Source organism: Palaemon carinicauda, chromosome 28 (assembly GCF_036898095.1).
Source record: "Palaemon carinicauda isolate YSFRI2023 chromosome 28, ASM3689809v2, whole genome shotgun sequence".
Taxonomy (NCBI): Eukaryota; Metazoa; Arthropoda; class Malacostraca; order Decapoda; family Palaemonidae; genus Palaemon; species Palaemon carinicauda.
This window is the reverse complement of record NC_090752.1, coordinates 63,662,254-63,672,473: the sequence shown is the minus strand read 5'-3', so window position 1 is coordinate 63,672,473 and position 10,220 is coordinate 63,662,254.

Sequence of the window (10,220 nt, the reverse complement as noted above, 5' to 3'; positions counted from 1 at the left end):
TTCATTTCTTAATTCATGCATCTCATCTCTTGTTTCTTGCAATTTATTTCTCATTTCTGTCATGCTATCCTTCATTTCTTCTATTTTATTCATCAAGACCTGAACCAAATGATTTGACATTACGACTTCTTCATCCAATACTTTTCTTTGTATGTTTGCTACATCCTCATTGAACTTATCAGTGCAATCTCTTCATATGTAATAAATATGTTCATTACATAATAGTCTTCTGCCAGCTTGTGATAAATTTTCTATTAATCCAGAACATTCGTTTTCAATATGATACCATTTTTGACATCTATTACAACAAATTCCCTCATTGGCAACGACAGTCTTGCAGTGCTCACATAGTTCAGTGTCATCAGATTCCACGGTGGCCAACGATCCATTCGCTGATTCATCATTTCTTCCACAGGCGCCTTCCTCCATGTTGTCACTATCATATACTGGTGTATTCTTCATTATCTGTAGAAATTCATTTGTTTCATCTTCTGCTACAAGAAGTCTTCTTTGGAGGGGAGAATACTAGTATGTCATAGACATAACCTATACAATAAAAAGGTCCCTTAAGATCAATGTGATGGTGGTTTTGGAGTCTTCTGGGATCATGGGCATGTGCTAATACCTCTTTATGAGATGGTCAGAAAATACTTGAGCAATGAAGGTAGGTAGTAATGTAGAATAGCTTTGGAAGGTGGTAGTAGTTTGGTTCAATCTGCTTGTTAGGAAGTGTAATTCCGGGCATAGGGATCCATTCTTCTTGACTTGTGCAGGGGCGATGACCATGGACTTTGGGAATTTTGACAAAAGTCTATATCTTCATTTTGGCAAATGTCAAGGAACTGCCAAATTGCCAGACCTAGTTCTTGGAGGGGGGGGGGTGATATAAGGTGAGGGAGCAGATGTTTACCAAGCATTGATGTGCGATCTCAACCAAGAGAAGGAAATTGGAGTGGAAATCTTAACTGTTGAGAAGCAGTGGAATATTAAACTTTATAAAACTGTTGGTACTGGACACCCCCAAAAGACTGCCTGCACCCTGTAACCGTATGTGGAGTTAACTGGTCAGTTTGTGACAACCAGGCAGTCTATGAATGACTGCTGTGTGTGTAAGAGGGAATGTGATATAATGGAACGGTGCACAAATATCTAGCAGAAAATGAACCTTAGATCATGACAATTGCAAAAATAGTTAATGGGAAGGCCACTGCCACATCGGATTTGACATCGGGTAGCACATTTCGTGGCAGTCCCGAGTCTGGAGTGATAGTAGCACGAGGGAGAGAAGTGTCCTAAAGTGACATTTGAGGGGGTTGGTTAGGGTGCAGGCATGGGGTGTCCTAAGTGGGTGGCAAGTGGCATGTAGCAATGTGGGTATCAGTCTTACACTATTCACTACAGCTTCATTCGGCATTGTGGCTGTCCCCTTCATGAGTGGCGTTGTTGTGGAGTCCTCAACAGTGGGGATGGTGTTGGCCGAATATGGCTGTCCCCTTCGTCAGGAGTGGCGTTATTGATGGAGTCCTTAACAGTGGGGATGGTGTTGGCCGAATGTGGCTGTCCCCTTCGTCAGGAGTGGCGTTATTGATGGAGTCCTTAACAGTGGGGATGGTGTTGGCCGAATGTGGCTGTCCCCTTCGTCAGGAGTGGCGTTATTGATGGAGTCCTTAACAGTGGGGATGGTGTTGGCCGAATGTGGCTGTCCCCTTCGTCAGGAGTGGCGTTATTGATGGAGTCCTTAACAGTGGGGATGGTGTTGGCCGAATGTGGCTGTCCCCTTCGTCAGGAGTGGCGTTATTGATGGAGTCCTTAACAGTGGGGATGGTGTTGGCCGAATGTGGCTGTCCCCTTCGTCAGGAGTGGCGTTATTGATGGAGTCCTTAACAGTGGGGATGGTGTTGGCCGAATGTGGCTGTCCCCTTCGTCAGGAGTGGCGTTATTGATGGAGTCCTTAACAGTGGGGATGGTGTTGGCCGAATGTGGCTGTCCCCTTCGTCAGGAGTGGCGTTATTGATGGAGTCCTTAACAGTGGGGATGGTGTTGGCCGAATATGGCTGTCCCCTTCGTCAGGAGTGGCGTTATTGATGGAGTCCTTAACAGTGGGGATGGTGTTGGCCGAATGTGGCTGTCCCCTTCGTCAGGAGTGGCGTTATTGATGGAGTCCTTAACAGTGGGGAGGTGGTTGTCCTGAAGGGTATCTGTTAGTAAGGAAGCCCTTCATGGGTAAGATGTGTATATCGGATAGGATAGCTTGCACGCGTTCTGGCAGGTGTTGCACATAAAGGGTACGAAATACATTCACTTTCTAGAGTACAACTGAATGAAGACTAACAATGCTGCTGCTGAGAGCTGATAAATCATGTCTACACTAACAGATGGCGATTTTGAGTAGGCCTATTAATCAGAGTTATGATTTGAGGACATTATACTGAATTGAGGCATCACATAGCTCACAAAGCCAATCTGAAATTTCAGGGAAGGTGACGTCTGAGGTCGCACAGAGGACATTGCCTGCTTTACTGTTTGAGCTGAGCGTTTTCTGCGGAACTGAACCTTTGCACTCTGGAATCAGGAGAACTCCTCTCGACTGACGAAGGGAGAGACTTGAACTGCGGTAGCATTGGCAGACTAGTCATATTCCGTGGTGGACATCGTTAGAGGATATGGCAGATGAAGCAGTGAGGTGGGAAGCGGCCTGGGTGTTCGATTCACTCTACAGGTCGACAATGTGACGAACCTGAAGAATGTTGTAAGACTGAAGGAAAACCTATCTGACTATATTACCGAAGAGACCACGCTTGTTTATTAAACTTTTTTTGTCAATTGGCTTGACATTGGCATAAATATAGATATTAACAGTAATTAAAATCTTATAAATTGTTACATTAAACTGCTTTAGTAGCTTAATTTTAATGGTGTCTGATGGCTATTACTATGAATTGCATCTCGATGGCGGCTGTGGAAGAAAATGTATATTGACATTCTTCTTTATGCTTTGCTTGCTCGTGCACTGCTATCATTAAATTCTATTTTCAGTAGAAATTGATCAGTGAACAAATATTTGCCAGCTACACTAGGTTCGTCGGATTCTTGTTTATTTTTTAAACACTAATCCTAATAAATTTCAGCTATTGTTGCTAGTTTTATTTAATGTTACCTAGGATCTTTACATAGCTCATAGCTACGCGCCAAATGGCCTTGTGGTCCCTGCTCTTGGTTTCGGGCCAAACATTTCATAAATTTCATAAATTATAACTCATAGTAATGACAATTTACCTTGCTAGTTGAGATTATTTTATGAATTGGCCATCAATTATGGAGAGAATAGTTAAATAAATTTACTTATAGTTATTTATACGGACAAATGAAATTGAAATATGAACTGAAAATTCAAAAATTTTCAAAGGATAAAGTAGGAAAGGTAACCAAATACGTAGGAGAGCACTTGACAAACTATGTACATCTTCAGATTCCTACCAAAGTCTTAATGGTCATTGGATCTTGAAGAAGGGTAGGTCAGGAGCCTTATTTAAGTTTTTCTTACGCAATGCATATTTTTTGTGGAAGTAGGACACCTTTTTTAAACTATTGAATTCCTTTTTATAACAATTTCAGAATTTAAGTTTTATGTAAGAATTCATGTAATTTATAATTATTAGGACCTGGTTGTCTATGTAAGTGCATACAGTATATGTAACAATTTAGCCAAGTTGAAGTGCATGTTTGTGTGTGTAAATTTGACAGACTATAAACAGGAAAATAAAGTAGGTTTCTTTTTCAACAATTTCAGGATTTCAGTTTTGATGTAAGAATTCAGTTTATATTTGCTAGGATCTGTTGTGTATGTGTGGAAGTACTTGTGTGAGTTTGTGTGAAAATTTTTGTGGATATTGGACTCTCAAAAAGGAAGGAAAGTAGAATATAACTTAAACTAAATTTTTTTTTATTTTAATGGAAAAAGTTAAGAGCTGGACGAACTTGTAGCTTTAGCTTTGTCTCAAGTTATTCCAGCACGTTTCCTATTTCTCTCATAATTCTAGAGGTCTTATAAGACTCTTGAAGTTTAAAGTACCATTATAACTTTCTCACTAAAATATTTTCATACTATATTTTTCCTGCTTTTAATAATTCGTTGCGTTAAGTATCAAACTTTTTTTTTCCTCAAGGTTGGTTCTTTAACTCTTTAATTTCACCCAGCTTCCAGTCCCCTTAGCTCTGTTTCTGAGCTATTGCAGTTCTTTTAAAAGCTCGATATCATTTAGCTTTGTATTCGGTGTTTAAATTCATGCCAGCTTCTTAAAAGCAATGTATTAACAAAGGCTTTTTACCTCTGCCAACAAAGTTGGAAGGAAGTCGTGTTTTCGCCCCAGTCTGTTTGTGAACAGCTTCCTGGATATAATTATAATCGTAATGAAACTTTCAGGGATTAACTTTTATGCTTAAAGATGGAAATTTTTAAATTTTGGAAGGTAAAGGTCAAGGTCACGGTCAAGCTAAACGTCCAATTCGCATAATCAGCCATAGGTTTGAACATCGTTATCACAGACTTCAAACTTAGTTCGTATTTCAGTGTATGAAAATCCACGCCAATTAATACATGTTAAGGTCAAGGTTGAGCAAAAGGTTGAAAACCAAGCTGCCGCGGCGGATGTCTACGCTCTAGCGAGCGCCCCTCTAATTATCAAAGATTCAGTCTTGGTAACTTTTGATAACTCCGTATTGTTGATCTTCTTATTCCAGTTTTAAAGTCTTGGTAGATTATATAAAAGCAGTGCATTTAGTGATTCTCTTCAAAGTCCTAACAGCTTCTTTTACCGCTCTAATTACCATTGTGGTTATCTCTTAGATAGAATTAATTTAAAATCTTTGGCGGATTTCATTCTTTGAACTTTCTCAAGTGTTCCTAGAAATAGAAATGTATGAAGCATGAAGTTTTCAATGACTAAGTCATTGCTGGATTTTTCTAAAAAAAAAAAAAAAAAAAATTCCATTGTAGTTTTCAATATCTTCCGTCTAAAAATAATTGTTCAGGTTTAGATACCTCTGCAGGATTCTTTATTTCAACTTATTTTTAACAGTAAAATGTAAGGTAATACCTCTTAATTTTAATTATCAACTAAAATAGAGTACTTTTCCATAGGAAAATCCTGACATCCCATTAAATCTTTTTAATTTGGTATTTCACTTTAATTTTATTTTAGATTTCATTAGTAAAAAGGTCTAATCACATTTATCTATCATTTTTACCAGGTACAAAGATTTGTTTGTTTTATATGTAGGTTTTGATCAGGTAATCCAAAATTGAATATTTGGGTGTAAGGAATGATAATTTTTCTTTATAGTGTATTTATTTACAAACGGCCATTTACCAAAAAAAAAAAAGGCCACTTAATAAAAAGCGCTATTTACAAAAGCGGAATACATAATCTTAATGTCTTTCCAAAGACAAATTATTCTTGGGTGATATACAGAATGATCTAGTTTCGTGAAATCTCTACTTTACATTAAGCGTTTATCCATTACTCATCAGTAATTGATCGCTTTTAAATATCCAATATATACTAAAATAATAGATGCCTTCTTAATACTGTACATTGCAATTTAACGTGCATTTCCTCAGATACAAATTAGTGGGTATTTCAAGCAATAAAAACAAGAACATAAAAATGTAGCCTTTGAAGCTAATATTAGTCTGTTCTTTCAAGGAATAAAAACACAAGGAACATAAAAATGTAGCCTCTGAAGCTAAGATTAGTCTGTTCTCTCAAGCAATAAAAACTTGAACTAAAAAAAAAAAGCTCTGGCGGTTTTCATCCCCACGGGAGATCTGTATGAAATACGCATCAGACCTAATATTCCTCAATGTTACGCAAATGAAACTTGAAGACTAGTTAAATCTTATTGAATTATTCCAAAGGGCTCTACGACTAGTAAAGTTTGTTGGATGATTGAGAAGGTCACTTTAATTTGGTCCATTTTGGAAGTTTCGGTCCATTTTAGGAGTTCTGTTTTAAAGTACTCTGGTTTCTTATTCTTAGTTGATAAACTCGGAGATTGAAGGCAGTATTGGTCTTTCTTTCATTTTCTCTGAAGTTTTTCTCATTTTTTCTTTCTCGGGTTTTCCTACTCTCTCTCTCTCTCTCTCTCTCTCTCTCTCTCTCTCTCTCTCTCTCTCTCTCTCTCTCTCTCTCTCTCTCTCTCTCTCCCTGAAATTCATAATACTGTTGCGGTATAAGTGTTCAGTAATAAAGTTTCGTTGAATAAATCTTAAAATCTGTAATCTTTAGTTTTATCTCGAGGCGCAGTTCCATATTTCTAACATATTTTATCCTTCCAAGTTGCAAACCACTTCAGTCGAGCAATGATCGGGTATAGAAATTAAATCTAATAAAAGAAATTACTGAGTATTATACATTTTTAAGAATAAAACTAGCACGAAAAAAGTATTTATATTTGAATATTAATACTCTTATGCCGTAAGAAGACCTCGACTATTCGTCTTTGATAAAATACTTTTAAAGAAATTCATGCCATTATTCAAATTTCTACTAGAGTTCAAATTAAATTGTACTGAAGTTAGTCATTGGGTTACCTTTATTACCCATGAATGATTCAGGTGTAAAACTTCTACATTTTAAGTAAATGAAATTAGCCATATAATTTTGTTCAGAATTTGAATTTTTTTTTTTTTTTTGGGGGGGGGGATGTTGATTATCCCATGCTTTGCACTGCAGTGTTTTTGAAGGTTGATAAATCCATTTTCTATAATGCAATAATTTACTTACTAAAATGTTCTTAATGTCTAGTATTATGGGCAAATTTGGTTATTTAGACCAGAGGTTCATTGGTCCAAAACTTGTATCACGCCTTAATGTCTAGTATTAGGGGTAAATATGGGATTTTAGACCATTAGTTAATTAGTCTAAAACTTTTATCACGCCTTAATGTCTAGTATTAGGGGTAAATTTGGTTATTTAGACCAGAGGTTAACTGGAGTCTAAAACTTGTATCACGCCTTAATGTCTAGTATTAGAGGTAAATTTAGGATTTTAGACCAGAGGTTAATTGGAGTCTAAAACTTTTATCCTGCTTAATCAGTCTTAATTTATTTGAATGAAAGCAAATATTGGCCTTCCTGATTTGACAGTTCATAATGAGAGATTTAAACCAATGCTATCAAAAAAGGTTTTCTCAATTTGTCGTGAAGAATAAAGACTCTTATAAAAGACAAAAGAAATATGTAAAATAAAATTAAGTTCTCATAGTATTTAGTATTACGATAGTTTCTTTTGCTATATAACTAGTCCATGGCGTTCGTAGCTATAATAAGCCAAGTAGATTACAGAAATTTTCTATTCAGGAGTTTGCTTGTTTAATATCCTCAAATACTTGAGGCGTAAAACATGAGATTTACAGCTATATGATTACTTTTTATAAATCTACCCTGTTTATTTATATCACAAGATCAAGATACAGTAAATCCGACTGGAATCTAAAGATATAATAAATCATGTCACTAGTAATCTGTTCTCATTGTTCATCTTAATCATGCAAGACAAGAAAATTTAATTAACAAAGTCAAGACTTTAACCCTTTTACCCCCAAATGGACGTGCTGGTACGTTTCACAAAACTCATCCCTTTATCTCCATGGACGTACTGGTACGTCCTTGCAAAAAACGGCTATTTACATTTTTTTGGGCATATTTTTGATAACTAAGAGAAACTTCCGGCATTTTCCAAAAGAATGAGACCAACCTGATCTCTCTATGACGAAAATTAAGGCTGTTAGAGCAATTTAAAAAATATATATTGCAAAATGTGCTTGAAAAAAAAAATGCCTGGGGGTTAAGGGTTGGAAAGTTCCAAATTGCCTGGGGGTAAAAGGGTTCAAAGAAATTGACTATAGTAATCCGTTCTCATTGTTCAATCTGTTCTCATTGTTCTTCTTGATCATGCAAGACGAAAAAATTTTAATAAACAACAGGTCAAGACTTTAACATAAAAGTACCTTGCTTGACACAATAATAAATTCTAGGAAACAATGCTACACTGTATATAGATTTGGTCATGGCTTTTACAATGCCTTGGGTTACAGACAAATAAAAATGATTAAATGATAATACTGTACAAAAGTTCTACAGGAAAAATTATATTATCGATAATCATGGTGGAAATATCAAAGAAAGTGCAGGAAGGGAGGCTGAGATGGTATGGACACCTGATGAGGAGAGATGAGGACCACGTTGGGAGATATACTACGGAGATGGAGGTTCAAGGAAGAAGAAGAAGAGGGAGACCAAGAAAGAGATGGAGGGACTGTGTGAGAGGAGACTTGCAGGAGAAAGGGATTGATGAGGCAGAAGCGCAGAATAGAAAAAGATGGAAACGGCTCATCCGCAACGGCGACCCCATATAAAAATGGGAACCAGCTGGGAAGAAGAAGAAGAAGAAGATGAAGTAAATTCTAATCAAAAAATTACATGTATAAGATCTGTTAGATGCTAATAAATTATAAATTATGCATAATTCACAAAAATAGATATAATGAAAGTTATATAAACATGTACAAGAAATTCTATTCACTTTTGATTTACATAACAATCAACTGAAATGTACAGTAACATACGTATCCAATACAAAGTAGGAAAAAGCTATGAACCAAATATTATCCTATATTGAAGAACCAATGAATGTTACCATACTATAACATCATTTAGGTTATAATAAAAAAAAATTACAGAACAAAAAATACACTATAATACTGTAGGTTCTAAACACCTCATGCTATTTTCTCAAGCCAATGGTTTTATGATATAGTTCACAGCATGGACAATAACCTTCCCAAGTCAAAAGAAATGAAAAATTGAAACACTGTCAACTTCTTTCAACAGACAGACTAATGTTCACTCACACCTACGACTCTAATTTCTGATAAGTAAATGGAAAAGCTATAACATTTCAGTCTATGTCAGCAAGTCAGCTATTACATCAACTCGTAAGTTGTAAAATTGTTTTCATGTTGAGCTAGTACTGAAATGTTTTTTCTGAACACAACTAAATACAGTATTGTATGGAAGCACCAAAGTCACTCAAATATGCTAATGCAGAAGTAAAGTTACACTGTAATCCAGTGGTTCCCAACCTTTTTTCAGTCATTTCCCCCCTGCACCCAGTTCAACCATCCAGATTTCCCCCTTCATGCCCCGCCCAGCCCTCATGCCCACTCGCCTGCCTCAGAAATGGGCATGATATTCCAATTCTCCCCTTGAATATCATGTCAGTGAGAAATGATATGATCATATCACAATTGAATGGCTAACAACAGATTACCGCGCGTACTATGTGGACATTTTCCGCTTGTTTTAGTTAGTAGGTAGTGTAATTATTTCCTCCTTGGAAGCTTCAAATTTCCCCCAGGTTGGGAACCACTGCTGTAATCTATTACATAATATCACACTTTGTAACAATGAGACATAACTAGGAATAATGAAAACATGGAGGGCATGTAAATATAAAAATAAACCGCAAAAGAAAACTATGCCATTCTTTCATGGTAGCTGTGTTGTATCTACTTAAAGTTGCGAGTCAAAATCATCGTAAACCGAGGACTCTGAGCTAAAACTATTACTACAACACAATATGCCAAAAGGTTCTTCCAGAGAGAACATGAAAACAGAAATTTATCCCATATCGACTTGAAACCTTATAAGGCACACTTTAGGGATCAAGAAATGGTGTACTGTGTCTTAATTTACATCATCTTCTTTGTCCGCATCTTTTCCCAAATAATCAGACTAAAAGATTCACAATGAAAATTATTCTGTGTGGTATTCCTCATGATTTCAAGTTTTTATTTTTAAGTTATTGGGGAAGGATATATATAATAACTATATTGCTTTATAAATTCCCTTTTTATAAGAAATCATCATATTAAGTCTTTTCAAAGTTTATTTAGAGCAGCATTGCAAGAAATGTTTCTTCCTAAATATTAAAACATTGCATAAAGAGTAATTATTGGTTAAAACTATTCCTGTGGTAAGTTTAACAAAACTTACTTATAATGTCTTTAAGTGTACTATGAGTTAAAGTTGTATTACTGCTTGTATTTTCTGCGCAAATATGAGCACTTAGAAATGTAAGAGGCACTTCTGAATGACATTTTACAGTTCATAATTAGTTTATAGGACCTATAGTATACATATTTAATGCATTACTTCA